Here is a 19,081-nt window from a genome sequence, read left to right as displayed (position 1 = left end):
AGAAATCAATCCATTACAGAAAAAAAGCACTTATTAGTCTTGCTGCTGATGACTTATCTAGCTATACTTGTAGCATGCTAGTGGTGAGGGAAATAAAAAACATCTGTCTGTAAAAGCCATGTCACAGACACCTAATTCACACCAATATGGAAAACGATGGAAATATATTGTTGTATCTCAGAAGGGTGTCATTATGGCAATAATAAATGGTTCTAATTCCCTTCTTTTATTATTAGTATTAAGCCCAGGCATGGCTGTGTGGTAAGAAGTTTGCATCCCAACCACACGGTTCTGAGTTCTGTCCTACTGTGTGGGACCTTGGGCAAATGTTTTCTATTATAACCTCAGGCTGACTAAAGTTTTGTGAGTAGATTTGATAGATGGAAACTGAAAGAAGCCTGTTGTGTGTAATATATATGTATTTGTGTGTTTTTGTCCCCCACTACTGTTTGACAGCCAGTGTTGGTGTGTTTACATCCCTGTAACTTAGCAGTTCTGTAAAATAGACCAATAGAATAAGTACCTGGCTTTAAAAAAATTGAGTACTGCGGTCTGTTTTTTGACTAAAATTCAAGGTGGAGCCCCAGTATGGCCAGAGTCTAAAGACTGAAACAAGTAAAAAATAAAAAGATTAGCTAATAGGTTAATCCTTTAGTTGATCAGTTAATCAGCTAAATTTGTCAAAGTGCTTTTGTTGCCATTCATGACTTCATCAACAACACATCCTCTCTACTCTGGGTCTGTTTCAAGTTCATCTATATCAGTGGTTCCCAAAGTGGGTGGTATTGCCTCCCTGGGGACACTGGAAAGTTCCAAGGGAGCTTTGAAGAAAAGTGGAGTGATAACGGAGTAGCGATTCCATGAAAAAAAACAAAATAGGTTTTTTAGGTTGTTATATTTGTGAAACACAGTCGCATTGAATTTGCTTCAGAGAGAGGTCTTTGGGATGGGGTCACTAGAAATGTGGCCTAGGTGTCAAGGGGGCAACAGCCCGAAAATGTTTGAGAGTCACTGATCTATATCATCATTGTTTTACTTTGGTTTCTTCTCACTGGTATGTGTTGGATTCATCATCACAATCCATGTTAACTGTTAGATGGTGTTACTGCCCTTCAAGGTAAGTTAAGGGTCATATGTTTTGGTACTGTTTCTATTTTCTAGACACCCTTACTATAGGTGTAGGAGTGGTTGTGTGCTAAGTAGCTTGCTTACAAACCACATGGTTCCAGGCTCAGTCCCACTGCATGGCACCTTGGGCATGTGTCTTCTATTATAGCCTTGAGCCGACCAAAGCCTTGTGAGTGGATTTGGTAGACAGAAACTGAAAGAAGCCTATCGTATATATGTATATACATGTATGTGTGTATATATGTTTGTGTGTCTGTGTTTGTCCCCCCAACATCTCTTGACAACCGATGCTGGTGTGTTTACATGCCTGTAACTTAGCGGTTCGGCAAAAGAGACTGATAGAATAAGTACTAGGCTTACAAAGAATAAGTCCTGGGGTCGATTTGCTTGGCTAAAGGCGTTGCTCCAGCATGGTCACAGTCAAATGACTGAAATAGGTAAGAGAGTAAAGAGTTCATTTTATCATGGCAACAAGACGAAAGTGTCTTCTCTACCATATGTTCTCTCTCTCTCCATATAGAAATATACTTTTACTAAAAAGCAGTGACAGTGACTTCAAAGTTTTAGACTACTAGCCTTCTTTAGACCATCAGACTGAAACTTGGAAGTCACTGTCACCCCTTTCTTGTAAAAAGTATATCAATGTATGTACTTTGGAAAAAGTATTGAATAATTTTTCTGCTTAATGTTAAATTGTTTTTATTAGAGCTTGACATAAAAACATATGAATAAGACACCATTTGAGCGTGAACGTTACCAGCATCGCCTTACTGGCACCTGTGCCTGTGGCAAGTGTAAAAGATTCGAGCGAGGTCATTGCCAGTACCACCTGACTGGCCCCATGCCGGTGGCATGTAAAAGTACCCTCTACACTCTCGGAGTGGTTGGCATTAGGAAGGGCATCCAGCTGTAGAAACTCTGCCAGATCAAGATTGAAGCCTGGTGCAGCCATCTGGTTCGCCAGCCCTCAGTCATTCGTCCAACCCATGCTAGCATGGAAAGCGGACGTTAAATGATGATGATGATGATGTGTTGTATGCCTGTGTGTTTTCAAACTAGACTATCACCTTTTCTTCCTTTTTTTCTTTTCAAGAAAAGATTGAAGTAAAACTGTTTTCTAAATTGTGCTTAGCTTTAAATCTACAGCATGAAATAGATGAGAGATAACTCTAATCAATATTTTATGATCTGGTATTTATTACTGATAGTTGGGGGTAAAAAGATATGTAGACTCAAATATCCTATCCAGAAACATCAGAGTGCTATAGCTTTGAACCTAATCCTCAATAATTTATGGAGTCCAAAATCCAATACCATATGTGCTTGTCTGTTTTGTTCCCACAGTGAAAATATATCCACAATTCTGAAGGGCATTCGATTATAAACAGCTGCATGTTATGTGACGAGCACATTAAACATGACCCCAATGCTATTCTGAAAGCTGTCACAGGGTGGCTGATTAATTTCTTAATGTACTGGAAATGTTAAAGAAAAATTTAAGGAGTTTATTTATTGACACAAGCTGTTACATCCATTGGTTTGTAGTTTAAGTGTTATGCAAAAGCATAATCACCAGTCAGTGTACATTCCCCCCCCCCACCACCGACATACTGCTGAGATGACATATTCATGAGGAAAACAATATGATTCTACTTCAAATCATTCCCCCTCTTCCTCTTCATTATCATTATCATCATAAAGGTGGTGAGCTGGCAGAATTGATAGCATACTGGGCAAAATGTTTAAGAGTGGCTGTGTGGTAGGTAGCTTGCTTACGAACCACATGGTTCCAGATTCAGTCCCATTGCGTGGCACCTTAGGCAAGTGTCTTCTACTATAACTTCGGGCTGACCAAAGCCTTGTGAGTGGATTTGGTAGACAGGCCAGTTGATTAGATCGACCCCAGTATGCAACTCATACTTAATTTATTGACCCCAAAAGGATGAAAGGCAAAGTCAGCCTTGGCAGAATTTGAACTCAGAACGTAAAGACAGATGAAATGCTGCTAAGCATTTCATCCGGCATGATAATGTTTCTGCCAGCTCTTTACATTTTGAGTTAAAATTTCATTGAAGTCAGCTTTGCCTTTCATCCTTTTGCAGTTGATAAAATTGTTAAATTGCCTTGTAATATTTAGTTCCAACTCTATATTCCAGGTTCAAATTTTGCTGAAGTCAGTTTTATTTTTCTCCCCTCTGAGGACGATAAAATAAAAGTCAAGTAATGGCATTGGTTTAATGGACCAACTCCTCCCCATGAAATTACTATCCTTGTAACTAGATCAGAAGTTATTTTTATGCTAATGATTTCTAAAATGAATGAAATATTGCCATATCTGATTACCACAAACTAGAAATTGAAAGAGATAATTAAACAAAAATCAGGAAAAATTAATGTGTATTCTATGCTGGTCTTATGCCTGGTAGAATCATTAGTACATTATTTACATTTGACGGATATTTGTCCTCATCTTGTTTGTTGTTAACACGTTTTGGCTGATCTACCGTCCAGCCTTCATCAGGTGTCTTGGGGAAATTTCAAACCTGGGTTCTCATTCCTAAGGTATTTTTCGATGTTATTATTATTATTATTATTATGTAAAGTAGTTGGCATTTGTAAGAAGTGGGTGTGTGGTAAGTAGCTTGCTTATGAACCACATGGTTCTGGGTTCAGTCCCATTGCATGGCACCTTGGGCAAGTGTCTTCTACTATAGCCTCAAGCCGACCAAAGCCTTGTGAGTGGATTTAGTAGACAGAAACTGAAAGAAGCCCGTCGTATATATGTGTATATATATATAAATATATATATATATATATATATATATATATATATATATATATATATTTAAAAAAGGAGATGTGGAACACGAGTTGTGATATATAAAAAAGGAAATGAAGAAAATGCTGACAAAATAATTTAAGTAATTTAATTAGGTGAAAGTTCTTTTTACCGGTTGTGCATTTGTTATGCAGAAAGGAACTCTAATCTTTTGATAAGCATAACAAATGCACAACCGGTAAAAAGAACTTTCACCTAATTAAATTACTTAAATTATTTTGTCAGCATTTTCTTCATTTCCTTTTTATATATATATATATATATATATATATAAATATATATATATATATATATATATATGTGTATATGTTTGTATGTCTGTGTTTGTCCTCCTAACATCGCTTGACATTGGATGCTGGGGTGTTTACGCCCTTGTAACTTAGCAGTTCGGCAAAAGAGTCCGATAGTATTGGAATAAATGTTTTGCAGCATTTGTTCTGGCTCTTCACATTCTGAATTCCAATCCTGGCAAGAGCAACTTGACTGGTCATCTTTACAGGGTCAATAAAATAAAATACTAGCCAAGTACTGGGGACAATGGATTTAATACCCACTTCTCTAAATTTCAAGACTAGTGCCTACACTAGAATCCTCCAATGCCCTCTCTCCCCTCAAACGTCCCTTGCTTTGCAAAGTTATTTGGTGACTCTGCCAGTGCAGGTAGCGCTTAAAAAGTATCCAGTCCGTACTGTAAAGCAGTTGGCATTTGGAAGGGGATCCAGCTGTTAAAAACCAAGCCAAAATTGACCTTGTCTGTGTTGGTACCATGTGAAAAGCACTCAGCCCACTCTGTGGAGTGGTTGCTGTTAGGAAGGGCATCCAGCCATAAAAAAAACCATACCAAAACAGATACAGAAGTATGGTGCAGGCTTCTACCTGCCTAGGTCCTGTCAAATCATCCACCCATGCCAGCATGGAAGGAGGATGTTAAGCTATTATTATTATTTGGGGAGTGAGCTGGCAGAATCATTGACACAATGGGCTTTTATGTTCTGAGTTCGAATTCCACTAAAGTCAACTTTGCCTTTCATCATTTCGGGGTTGATGACATAAATACCCATTGCACACTTTGTTGATGCTATCGAGTTGCCCCTTCCCCCTTCAGACCGTGTGCCTATAATAGAAAAAATTATTATTTAAGGCAGGAAAAATACTTATTGACAATTCTACCAAAATCGACTTTAGCTTTCGGGGTTGCAAAAATAAGTACCAATTGAGAACTGGGGTCAATGTAATCAACTTATCTCCTCTCCCAAAATTTCTGGCCTTGTGCCAAAATTTGAGTGGCTGTGTGGTAAGTAGCTTGCTTATGAACCACATGGTTCTGGGTTCAGACCCACTGCATGGCACATTGGGCAAGTGTCTTCTACTATAACCTCGGGCCGACCAAAGCCTTGTGAGTGGATTTGGTAGACAGAAACTGAAAGAAACCCGTCGTATATATGTATATATATATGTATGTATGTGTGTGTGTGTGTGTGTGTGCATCTGTGTTTGTCCCCACAACTGTGTTTACTTCCCCGTAACTTAACTTAGTGGTTCGGCAAAAGAGACTGATAGAATAAGTACTAGGCTTACAAAAATAAGTCCTGGGGTCGATTTGCTTGACTAAAGGCGGTGCTCCAGCATGGCCACAGTCGAACGACTGAAACAAGTAAAAGAGTAATTAAACAACTGAACACTCATTGTTACAATTGTTGACATATATGTGTGTAAGCATATGTTTAACTTTACGTCTGCAAATTTCTCTTTAATTCAGTAACTTTACATGGTATGCCAGATCTAATTATAAAATTCTGACTGTTCTACTTATTCTTCTCTACAAATAAATATTGTTTTGTCTTAGAGTATGTCAAATATGCAAACTGTTCATTTAAGTTTCTGTAGAAAGCTCCTGACCAAATTATTTAAATAACATACAATAATGCTACTGTTTTTTCATCAATTCATACAGTATTGTTTTTAATTTATGATTAAAACCACATTCTTTTGTAATAAATTTGGTACTGACTACTATTTTAATATACATAATGTGTGTGTGTGTGTGCACATGTATGTGTGTGTGTGTGTACATTTATGAATGTGTATGTATATGTGCGTACGTATGTATGTATACATATGTATATATATATATTTATGGAAATAAACAAAAGACGAAGGCAGGTGGAATACAAACAAACAATTGTATTAGTATGGCGCTCAGGAAATATAAATGAAACAAGTCTTTAACGTTTCGAGCCTGCGCTCTTCAACAGAAAGATACACAGAGAAAAAACACAGAAAGAAGGAGAGAAAAAAAATATGCGTGCAGAATATATGAGAAAATAAAAATAAAACGAACGGGACAGTTTATGCGAACAAGTTGTCCCGTTCGTTTTATTTTTATTTTCTCAGATATTCTGCACGCATATTTTTTTTTTTTCTCCTTCTTTCTGTGTTTTTTCTCTGTGTATCTTTCTGTTGAAGAGTGTAGGCTCGAAACGTTAAAGACTTGTTTCATTTATATTTCCTGAGTGCCATACTAATACAATTGTTTGTTTGTATTCCACCTGCCTTCGTCTTTTGTTTATTTCCGTAAACCTGCCTTCGTCTTTTGTCTATTTTCATAAAGCTTCCCGTTATATATATATATATATATATATATATATATATATATATTACATGAAAATGTAAAGTCTGTGGAATACTCAGCCACTTATAATATGCTAATTCAATGAGTAAGAAATTCAGTTAAGACAACTGAACACTCATTGTTACAATTGTTGATATATAGGCGTAGGAGTGGCTGTGTGGTAAGTAGCTTGCTTACAAACCACATGGTTCCAGGTTCATTCCCACTGTGTGTATACACATATATATATATATATATACATGTATATATATTACTATATATATATATATACATGTAGCTCTGCCTGGCACCTGTGCAGGTAGCACGTAAAAAGCACCTACTACACTCACGGAGTGGTTGGCGTTAGGAAGGGCATCCAGCCGTAGAAACACTGCCAAATCTGACTGGGCCTGATGTAGCTTTCCGGCTTCACAAACCCCAGTTAAACCGTCCAACCCATGCTAGCATGGAAAACGGACGCTAAATGATGATGATGATATATATATATATATACATGTATATATTACTATATATATATATATACATGTATATATATTATATATATATATATATATATATATATATATATATATATATATATATATACACACATGTATATATATTACTATGTAAGAATTGTTTCTTTTACTGAAAAGCTGGCAGTAATGTAAGCAAAGTAGTGTTTACATATCCCTGTTTTACAAAGTGATGAAGAAATTTAAATGTGTGTCTTTGTGAGTAATCCTTGAACAACACCTGACACCCAGTTTCTTTTTGGATTAAATGTCCAATGAAACTGATCTGGGATTATTGGATCAATTTCTTTTTTGATTTATAGTTGGATAGCTCCAGGCCTACCAAGATTTAGCTGACCTGTCATCAAATATGTTCCAGCTGTACTCACCCCATCTTTTTCTTTCCTATCTCATGCAGCTGACTGCAATGAGTACATCCTTTTATGCAATGAGGGATCCTCTACACGTTCATTTTGCTATGAATAGTCACTAAATCTTCCTGCATTTTCAGATTACCATAGAAAAAAAACTATTTTAAATTTGATCAACTCTGATCAAGTAGACCTAACTACAGTCAAGAGCATTCCTGCTGTCTTTGTTTTTCAGATACAGTGGTGGGGAGGGGACTAGTTGATTACAACGACCCAAGTGTTTCACTGGTACTTGCCCAAGATGCCGCACAGTGGCATCTTGGGCAAGTGTCTTCTACTATAGCCTCTGACTGACTGAAGCCTTGTGAGTAGATTTAATAGATGGAAACTGAATGAAGACCATCATATATATATATATATATATATATATATATATATATATATGAGCACCCCCCCCATCCAATGGATTATGCTGAGTTGTCAAACATTTAAACCAAATTTTCTCAAAACAACTTGTCTGACCATCCCATAGGCCTTTACCTTTGAGAAACACTGATTTAACCTAAATTTAAGACACTAGCAAAAGAAGAAATAAAGATAGACTTTTTTCTATTCCAAAGAAAAACAATTTTATTCACACAAATATGCAACCAAAGAGTTTAAAGTACCAGTAAGTACATCACAACAGCTGATGTACTTGTGCGTACAAATGCACGTTCTCATGGCTTTATCGATTGCATTCTCACCTGGAATCGATTTTTGTAATTTTTTCAAGACTTATACATGCCCTGATAACGTTGGTATCTACAAATCAAATTTGAGCGCAATCGGATGGAGGATGCCCGAGATCCTAGAAGACACACACACACACAGACAGAACGGATTTTATATAATAGATATGGGTGTATGTCTCTGCACCATCACTTGACAACTGATTCTGGTGTGTTTACGTCCCTGTAACTTAGCGGTTTGGCAAAAGAGACTGATTGAATAAGTACTAGGTTTACAAATGATAAGTCATGAGGTCGATTTCTTTGACTAAAACCCTTTAAGGCGGTGCTCCAGTATGGCCACAGCCAAATGACTGAAGCATGTAAAAGAAAATAATAAATACTGAGTTTGATTCAATTAACTAAAATTCTTTGCCTTTCGCTTGGATAAAATTGTTGGCATGGAGAAGGGGGAGACTGGTATGCATGGGTAACTGCTGGTCTTCCATAAACAATCTTGTCCAAAATTGTGCTTCAGAGGGGAACTTTCTAGGAGCAATCCCAAGGTCAATCATGACTGAAAGGGGTCTTTTACGCATCCATATGTGAAAAAAAGTCGTAAAATTAGGAAGGGTTTGAGTGTGTGTGTGTGTGTTTAGCATTCCTTTGCACATTGCCTACCACAAAGTCAAGCATGTACACTCATCCTACAGCGTCTGTATCTTTTCAACCAATTTTAATAAACTATGTTAGTATTAACTATTTAATGTAAAGAGCATTAAAATGCTAAACTGATATTAATATTTGATCAGAAGGGTTGGGGGAAAAAATGGAATAGGCAGTGACTAATAAAATTTTTTTTCATTTTATGAGCAAATGCGGGGGACAACTTAGGACATGTTCCTCTGTTATTCTGATCTCCTCAAACAAGCATAACATTCATTTTGTAATCCTTTTATTATGTGTGAAAAATCTTTGTCACTTGATAAAACAGGTATGAGTAGATTATGTCTAATTAACTGAAATATGTCCTTAGTTGTCCTTTATACACAAAGATCAAAATATCTTTCTCCTTAGCACATAAATAAGGGTGGCAAGCCAGCAGAAATGTTAGTATGTTGGACAAAATATTTAATGACATTTCTTCCCATTCTGAGTTCAAATCTGGTAACATTATATGTCAATAATCTTATTCATAACCAATAAATTTTCTTCACTTCTAGTTACTGAAAGCCAAAAATTGCTTGGCTAAAAAGCCTGCTTTGTAACCACATGGTTTCTGGTTCAGTCCCACTGTGTAGCACCTTGGACAGATTTCTTCTATAGCCCCAGGCTGACCAATGTCTTGTGAGTGAATTTGGTTGATGGAAACTGTAGAAGTTCATCATATATGTGTGTGCATGTCTTTGTGATTGTTCTCCCACCATCACTGATGGGGTTTTTTTGTCCTTGTAACTTAGCTTGTTGGTTACTTTTGCTGAACCGCTAAGTACCAGACTTGAAAGTAAGAACTGAGGTTGACTTCATTATTTATATTATTTACATTCGACGGATATTTGTCCTCATCTTGTTTGTTGTTAACACAATGTTTCGGCTGATATACCCTCAAGCCTTCTTCATATGCCCATGGGCGTATGGCATAGTGGTTAAGAGCTCGGGCTACTAACCCTAAGATGCCAAGTTCAATTCCAAGCAGTGACCTGAACAATAATAATAATAATAATAATAATAACATTGAAAAATACCTTAGGACTGAGAGCCCGGGTTCGAAATTTCCCCAAGACACCTGACGAAGGCTGGAGGATATATCAGCCGAAACGTTGTGCTAACAACAAACAAGATGAGGATAAATATCCATCGAACGTAAATAATGTACATAATTCCTCATCTCTTAAATATAGAACTGAGCTTGACTTGTTCAACTATACCCTTTAATGCGGTACCCCAGCATGGCTACAGCCCATTGACAGAAACAAGTAAAAGATAGAAGACAAAAGAAGAACAATTATTCCTGGAATCCTCCTCCTATTCCTTGCCCCTCCCTCTTTAAAACTTCTATATTTATTACCAGAACCCTTCAGCCCCTTACTTAGCCATCTAATTCATCCTTTTGTCACAATGAAATTATTTCCCATGGCTGTCCTTCATCTTATTGATTGCATTATCAATAAAGTAATACTAAGTTATAAGCTTTCTCTATAGCTGACACCAACCTCTCCAGCCAACAAATGTAATTTTTACTTGCCCTGTTGCTATAGTTACTAAAGCTGTCATGAATGTGATAAGGTCACGCACACTCTCAATAATTGCTATGATTATTAAGAGAGGAAAAAATACATTTCCAATGTAATTACAAAGTATTAGTATTAATTATATATGCAGCTATCTCTTATCTTTTACTTGTTTCAAAGTGTTTGATCTTTTATTTGTTTGGTCTTTTATTTGTTTCAGGGTGAAAGGCTTTTAGTCAAACAAATTGTCCCCAATGCTTACTATTTATATAAAGTTTGCTATTTATTCTATTGTGGAGGTGCAATGGCCCAGGGGTTAGGGCAACAGACTCGCAGTCAGAGGATCGTGGTTTCGATTCTCAGACCGGGCGTTGTGTGTGTTTAGTGAGTGAAAACACCTAAAGCTCCATGAGGCTCTGGCAGGGAGTGGTGGCGACCCCTGTTGTACTCTTTTGCCCCAACTTCCTCTCTTTCTTCCTGTTTCTTGAGTAACACTGCGATGGACTGGCGTCCCATCCAGCTGGGGGGAATACATATACACCATAGAAACTGGGCCCATGAGCCTGGCTAGGGCGAAAAAAAAAAAATTATCCAATTGGTCTGTTTCACTGAACTGTTAGATTACGAGATTATGGGGATATAAACAAACCAACACCAGTCATCAAGCAGTGCATTAGGAATACACACACACGCATTTACACATATGGTGGGCTTCTTCACAGGTTCCGTCTACCAAATCCACTCAGAAAGCATTGTTTGGCCCAGGGCTATAGTAGAGGACACTTAAGGTGCTGTACACTGGGATTGAACATAATACCATTTGGTTGCAAAGTGAGCTTCTTAACCACATATCTGTTCCTATTAGCAACATATTTTTGTCTTTATTTTATTTGAACATATAATGAGCACTTCACCAGTAAAACCTTATCAGATAATTATTTGATTTATCTGCATTTATTAATTCATTTATTGTTATCATGTCCGTACAAGCTTTTTCATTTTTCTCTAGATAAGGTTTCAGCTGAATCGTACTTGTCATTTATATTTATTTGTAACATCTTACGAAGAGGCTATATCCATGTCAAGTCCAAATAAAGTGAAAAAAACCCACCAAACTGATTCTTTGATTCACCTTGTGCCTTGTGGGGCCATCTCAGTAGCTCATCGCCATTATCTATCCCTTGTAGCATCTGTTGCTTATTTCCTCTTTTTCTCCTTTTCCCTAACTAGCTGTGAGTACCAATGCATATTATCTACAAGAACTGGCACTGCCCCTCACCATTCTCATAGTTCAATCTCTCATTCATTAGTGTGATGGTTGTTCTGTAAAGTGCATGGCAACCTCTGTAGTGCAGTTTGGTACAAATAAAGCACCCAGTCTCTGCTATAAAGTGGTTGGCATTAGGAAGGGCATCCAGCAGTAGAAATCATACCAAAGCAGACACTGGAGCATGATGCAGTCCTTGGATACATCAGATTGGATATTTGTTCCTTCTCGAGCCATGCCTGGCTCATAAGGGCCGGTTTCCCAGTTTCTTGGTGTATAGGTTCCCCACCTGGACAGGATGCTGGTCCGTCACAGGTGAGCTGCAAGATGCAGGAGGAAAGAGTGAGAGAAAGTTGTGGCGAAAGAGTCAGCAGAGGTTCGCCATTACCTCCTGCCGGAGCTGCATGGAGCTTAGGTGTTTCACTCATAAACACACACACCACCCAGTCTGAGATTCGAACCCACGATCCCTCAACCGTGAGTCCGCTGCTCTAACCACTAGGCCATGTGCCTCCACATACATCAGATTCCTGTTAAACCATCCAAACCCTGCCAGTATGGAAAATCATCATCATTTAACATCTGTTTTCCATGCTGCCATGGGTTGGATGGCTTGACAGGAACTGGCAAGGCCAGGGACCTCACCAGGTTCCAGAGTCTGTTTCGGCTTGGTTTCTACAGCTAGATGCCCTTTCTAATGCTAACCACTTTACGGAGTGTACTGGATGCATTTTATATGGTGCCATCCCCCACATCAATGCTTTTTTATGTGGTACCTTGGTTTTAGGATCTCAATTCTGTTGTGGTAGGCAGGTCTTCTTAAGTACACAGACATTAAATGATGACTATGACAAGCTTCTTTCAGTTTCCATGTGCCAAATCCACTCACAAAGCTCTGGTCTGCTCAGAGCTATAGTAGAAATCATTTACTCAAGGTGCCATACAGTGGATTGACTTGAAATCATTTGGTTGGGAAACAAACTTCTAAAACACACATACACACACACACACTTTATATATTATATTTTGGATGAATTTTAAAGGAACCAATCCCCAATTTAAAATATTTTGCTGGATAAGTTCTAATTCAGTGACTATAAATTGTGCTGGTATCTCATTAATTTTCCCAAAATTTAGCAATTTTTTTCCACCTAAAATAAATTATCAACCAAAATACTTTAAAATTAAGGTGAACACTGAAAAAAATGTAAAAAAAAAATTGGTTGTATGAAAACATTTTTATATTGTTTGTTTATATCTATCTATGAAGACATTTTATATACTGCCTGTTTATACCTATGTGCTTGAATAAAATGCTAAATAAAAAAGTTGTTCTTATTGTTTGTTTTTAATTAATTTTGGAGCAATATTATAATTAATCTGATTCATATTTATGTATAACTGTGAATTGTCTGTATGCATGCTTACCCCAAATCCAGAAACTAAAAAAAAAGAAAGCTACAGCTCAAAACCATATATGGACAGTGAGCTGGCAGTATCGTTAGCATGCCAGACGAAATGCTTAGCAGTATTTCGTCTGCTGCTATGTACTGAGTTGAAATTCCACCAAGGTCGATTTTGCCTTTCATCCTCTTATTAAGTACTAGGGTCGATGCAATCGACTATCCCCCTCTCCCAATTTCAGGCCTTGTGCCTATAGTAGATAAGGATTATTATTGTTATTATTAATAATATTAATGTGCCAACTTGTTATTTTTGTATGTACCTGTGGTGTGTGTCACATTTACTTTAAAGAAAGATGTGAGTGGCAAAGCGAATGAGAGGAGGACAGAGAGGAAGTAAGAGAGAGAGAAAGAGTGAAAGAGACAGTGAGTGGTGATTGCGTTTGTTTTGTGTTTTTAGATGTTTCAGAGAGGAAGTAAGAGAGAAAGAGACAGTGAGTGGTGACAGCGTTCATTTTGTGTTTTTAAATGTTTATCACATCACAAGAAAAGTAGATACATAGATCGAAAAAAAAGTTGATACATGGGTACACATTGTTGATACACATTGTTAAAAGTGGGAGAGAGGAGCGACACAGAGGAAGGGAAAGAGACAGTAAATACATAGAGTGAAAGAAAAGTTGATACATGGATACGTAGACACATTAAATCAAAGACCAATAACTACAGCAAATATTGGATATCACTTTCACTTTTCATTACCACACGAGGATAAAATTAACTCACAAGTGGCTGAGTACTCCACAGACATGTATATCATTAACGTAGTTCTCAGGGAGATTCAGCCTTTCACAAAATATGACAGGGCTCGACTCTTTGAATTACAGCTACAACTCATTTTGGCCAGCTGAGTGGACTGGAGCAAGATAAGCCTTCAATTGGTTGGAAGAAAATGAAAAAAGACCCTATATAGGGGCAGGAAGATCTTTTTAGTTGTTAGGGTCACTATAGGTGTTAATCCGGTCCAAACAGCGGCATTTGTAGGTCTCACAGATCTGGAGGCCAAGCCCTCAGATAAGCACCGTGACGCAAGCTGTTGTTATCAAATTGAGTGTGAGTCGAGGGTGAATAAATGACGGAATAGCAATTATTTCGTCTTAGCTTTCACTGCTTATACTAAACACATAACATTTTTGCCTTACAATATGGAACATTTCCTTTTCTTTCACTCTTTTTAAAAAATGGCACTCTGTTGGTTACGATGACGAGGTTTCTGTTTATCTGATCCAAGGAACAGTCCGCTCGTAAAATTAACGTACAAGTGGCTGACTACTCCACAGTCATGCATACCATAATGTAAGTTAAGGAGATTCAGCCTCACACAAAAATGTGACAAGGCTAGCCCCTTTGAATTACAACTACAACTCATTTTTGCCAGCTGAGTGGACTGCAGCAAGGTGAAGTACAGTACCTTGCTCAAAAACTCAGCGCGCTGTGGGAATCATACTCATGACTTTACGATCGTGGGCTGAATACCCATAACCATTGAGCCACGCATCTTCACCTTCACTCTCAACTGTAAAGAAGAGGAGTGAAGCAATAGAGACAGAGAAAGGAAAGCTTCAGTCATTTAAAATGACAATTAGACTGAAATACGATCGATCTTTTCTAGCTTCTTTACATTTGACAATGAAGAACAGGGAAAGACATTTAGTAATGAATAGAGGCTCTTTCATGTGTTTACGTTTTTATTCTGGGAGTTCTAGAACGATCGAGTGTTAGTTCTGTAACAGATTTAGTGTGGATATATCTTCTCTTGTACTTTCGGGGTACAAGAAAGCAATCACTAGCCGTTGCTTTAAAATCCAGAATTCTACCAGTCAGAAACAACAAGACGCAGACGTAAAAGATATATACTACTTTATTCTCTAATGTGGTAACAGTAACAATAAGTGGTTATCTGATGTCCTTGGTTCTGGGCGCGCAAGGCTGAAAGTTAATGGATTGTAATATTTACAATGTTCAGCCGCTAAAAACAGAACGGGTTAAAGATGGCGTCCGGAACAGGGAAGATGAATGTGGTCGGCAACAATTTGGTTAAAAGCTTTCGGCCAACTGCTATCAAAGCTGGACAGCGAGAAAATACACGTCCGTCGCCTTCGGTCGCTGCTGTCCCAAGTCCCCGCTGCTGCTGCTAGCGGTCAAACGTTCTACGACCCCCTTGCCTTGGCTAACTACCACGTAGGCAAAAGGGTCGTGCTTCCGGTGGTTCGCGCATGCGCGAGAGGGCCCTTCCTTTCTGTGCCTTGGTAAAGGCACCAACACGCGCGAAATAGAAAATGGACGGTGCGCGCGCGCGCACCGTTATAGGATCACTACAGTTCTGTCTTCTTTCTCTCAACCCCGGCACTTATTCACCGTCTTTCATAGTTCTTCGTGTCTTTTAGTGGAGGTGAGGAGACCATGTTCTATTTCGGGCACGTTTAACGATTTCTTGACAAACTGCAAAGAAGCGGATCTCCCTTTTTTTTTTTTTTTTCATACAAAAACTAGTGTAAATTTAGAATGGCGTATAGCTGTGAAAGAGCCCAGAAAATTGGGTAATACACCCTACAAAATGGTGTCTACACGAAATATTCAACTCTACTTTAAAGAAGTGGTTCTCAACTCAATTGAGGTCATGGCGCACTTGAACCCCTACAAATAATTGTGGCTGCACTATATACAAATTTCTAAGCTAAATAACAGAAAATAACACATACCTTAAGATTCTTCATTCTTGAGATCATGGGAAACATTAGGCAATTTCTTCAATGTTTGGGTATATGTTTGAAAGACAAGCTCGCATTTCTTCATCAATGAATTTAAGTGTTCCTCGCTTCTTGTACTTGATAGTAGAAAATCCCAATTCACATAGTTATGAAGTTGAAAATTGCAGCAAAATTGTAAGAGTTTTTTTAGAAATCGAAACATATTCATCTTTTACAGAAATTCAGAAAGCTTCAAGTGACAATCCCTAGTGTTTCATCATTAATCCACGTATTTCTTTATTACCCACAAGGGGCTAAACACAGAGGGGACAAACAAGGACAGACATAGGTATTAAGTCGATTACATCGACCCCAGTGCGTAACTGGTACTTAATTTATCGACCCCGAAAGGATGAAAGGCAAAGTCGACCTCGGCGGAATTTGAACTCACAACGTAACGCAGATGAAATACCGCTAAGCATTTCGCCCGGCGTGCTAACGTTTCTGCCAGCTCGCCGCCTTAATCCACGGTCAATAGATATAGCAGCGAGTTCCTCTTCTATCAATGTTAATTCGAAATCATTGGAAGTTCCCACGAATGGGTTTCTGATCCAGCCATATTGTTCAGTTTTCTGCGATGGGAAATACAAACGCAATTTTTCTTCTAAACTTGCTAAATGCTCGACTATTAACAGGAGTGTTTCATTTATGCCTGTTTCACTTTTACTTAACAAAATGCAAATATATGGGAAACTACCACCTGTATCGTCTCTTGTGAAAGGTAGAAGAGTCCAGTTGGTGGACATCGTTGTAGAGGTGAAAACGAGGCAATTTATACTCTTCTCGCGATACCAGAAGGCGCACACTCTCCTACCCTGATGTAATCTCTGGGGATACAGGCATCCAGCAACAGGACCTCCGTAATGCTATGATGGACCGTGAAGTCTGGCGTAGCATGGTAAATTCCATCGTCTCGACCACGGTCGAACAATGATGATGGTAGGGTTAGGGGTGGGGGAAGGGTATCTTTTTTCTTCAGAAATGTAAATAAACCCAATCTGTTTCTTAAACGAGGGACATATTCATACGGCACAGAATGTTTTCACCTCAATAGACGTCACTGATTGGTTGAAATTGCAGAAATTGAAGAAAAAAAAACAAATATCTTACAAACTATAGAATTTTCTTAATAAAGCCAAGAGAAAAAGATGTATTATAAACACATTCTACCAGTATACGAAGTTTAAAAGTATTTAGTTACGTGGAAATTATTTTAAAAAACTGCCGCTCAAACTGAAAAGATTCCTTATTGCTTTGTGTTCTAAGTTTTTGCTTAAACTCGTTGTTAAGAATACCAAGAATCTTTTGCCTTTGGTTCTGTGGTTATTTTTTGCCCCGTAAGGAGTATTATTTTTACCTACATAAAACGCCCATCTAATTTGAAGAAAAGAAACAAACATACATTCAAGATGGTGTCACCATCTGCCATCACCGCAGCATTGAGAGGGAGAGTCATATCTCCCACCAACGCTCTGTCAGACGAAGATTTTCCTCCTCTTCCGTCGCCCTCTTCCCTTGTAGCCTATCAGACGAAGGATGACAGCGGCAGCAGCAGCAGCAACAACAACAACAGTGGAGGCGCAATGGCCCAGTGGTTATGGCAGCGGACTCGCGGTCGTAAGAACGCGGTTTCGATTCCCAGACCGGGCATTGTGAGTGTTTATTGAGCAAAATCACCTAAGTTCCACGAGACTCTGGTGTGGGGCAGGAGTGAACCCCGCTGTACTCTTTCACCACAACTTTCACTCTTTTTTCCTACTTCTGTCACAAAGCAGAGGAACCATGGTGTGGTAAACTTTCAAACCCTAGTCTAGATTGTGAATCCTCTGTATCCCAGGATGGTTCAGCTCCCCACCCTTTAAAAGCCACTATTTATAGAATGAGGATAACAATGTAGCTTTTGGTCCAGGACCAATGGATAATTTCCAAAAATCTCTGGCCTGGCAATGCTACCAGGGAGCTTGCCTGTTCAAAATAGGCTTTACTGGTACAGAAGTGCCATCAGCCAAGCATTTCCGAGATGCATGCAGGACGATGAGACAGTCCTGCATGCACTCGTCGAATGCCCAAGAATTGCTGACCGATGGGTTTATGTCGAACTCTTGCTGTCACATGTAGGACAGATCTGGTTGTCAACTGAATCCATCATGAAGGCCCCGCCGTCTTCCTTTACCGGGAAGGGAAGGCTGTGTATATATGCCTGATGTCCATGGTGAATGAGGTTGTATGGTGGACGAGACTGAAGGGGCTGAAGACAAACACTTTTCTCTATGGCTAATCCCTAATTAACTTCTTCAAGTTTCACTTGAAAAGGAAAATAAGGGTAGAGAGGGAAGTGTTGTCTACTAGCCAGTTTGCTGAAAGGTGGACGAAAGTAGCGAGAAAGGTGCGAGTGAACAAACCTACCCTGAGCAGACACTTGTAGTTGGAGAAAAGGAAAGAAAAAAAAGAAAGCACCTGCCCCAAAAGTCAGGGTACCCGTGATTTTTATGGGGTTTTTCCATGAGCAGTCTGGGTGGATATTGTTGGAAGTACAAGTAAGAAGTAAATATAAGTAGAATCATTTACAATTTTTGAGTAAGCTGTGCTGTAGTGATGGAGGTATTAAAAGATGAGCTGTGGGGAAAGGATTGACGGAACCCCATTTTTGCAGAGATGGATGGTTCTTTTCAAGCATAACATATCACAATTCATCTCAGTCTTTTGATATTTTCTCTAAGAGATTCAACATTTCAATGTCAGTCTTCCCTACTTCATCCCACTTCTTTTTGGCTCTTCCTTTTCTAAACATTCCTTGGAAGTTTAGTTGTTGGCACTTTTTTATACAACTATCTTCATGCATCTACATCATATGACCATACTAGTTCAGTCTTCTCTTTCATACTTTTTTTGTCGTGCTATGTACTTGGTGACCCTGTCAGTGCAGGTGCCACTTAAAAGCACCCAGTCCACACTGTAAAGTGGTTGGTGTTAGGAAGGACATCCTGCTGTAAAAACCTTGCCTAAACTGACCTTGTCTGTGCTTGTGCCACATAAAAAGCACTAATTCCATTCTGCTGAGTGGTTGCTGTTAGGAAGGGCATCCAGGTGTAAAAATCTTGCCAAAGCAGTCACTGAAGACTGGTGCAGGCTTCAGCTTGGCCGGCTTGTGTGGAACCATAGAGATAGAGAGACAGAAACAGGTGTCTTGCTGTAG

This window comes from Octopus sinensis, linkage group LG4 (genome assembly GCF_006345805.1).
Source record: "Octopus sinensis linkage group LG4, ASM634580v1, whole genome shotgun sequence".
NCBI lineage: Eukaryota > Metazoa > Mollusca > Cephalopoda > Octopoda > Octopodidae > Octopus > Octopus sinensis.
Note: the sequence above shows the minus strand (reverse complement) of the source record.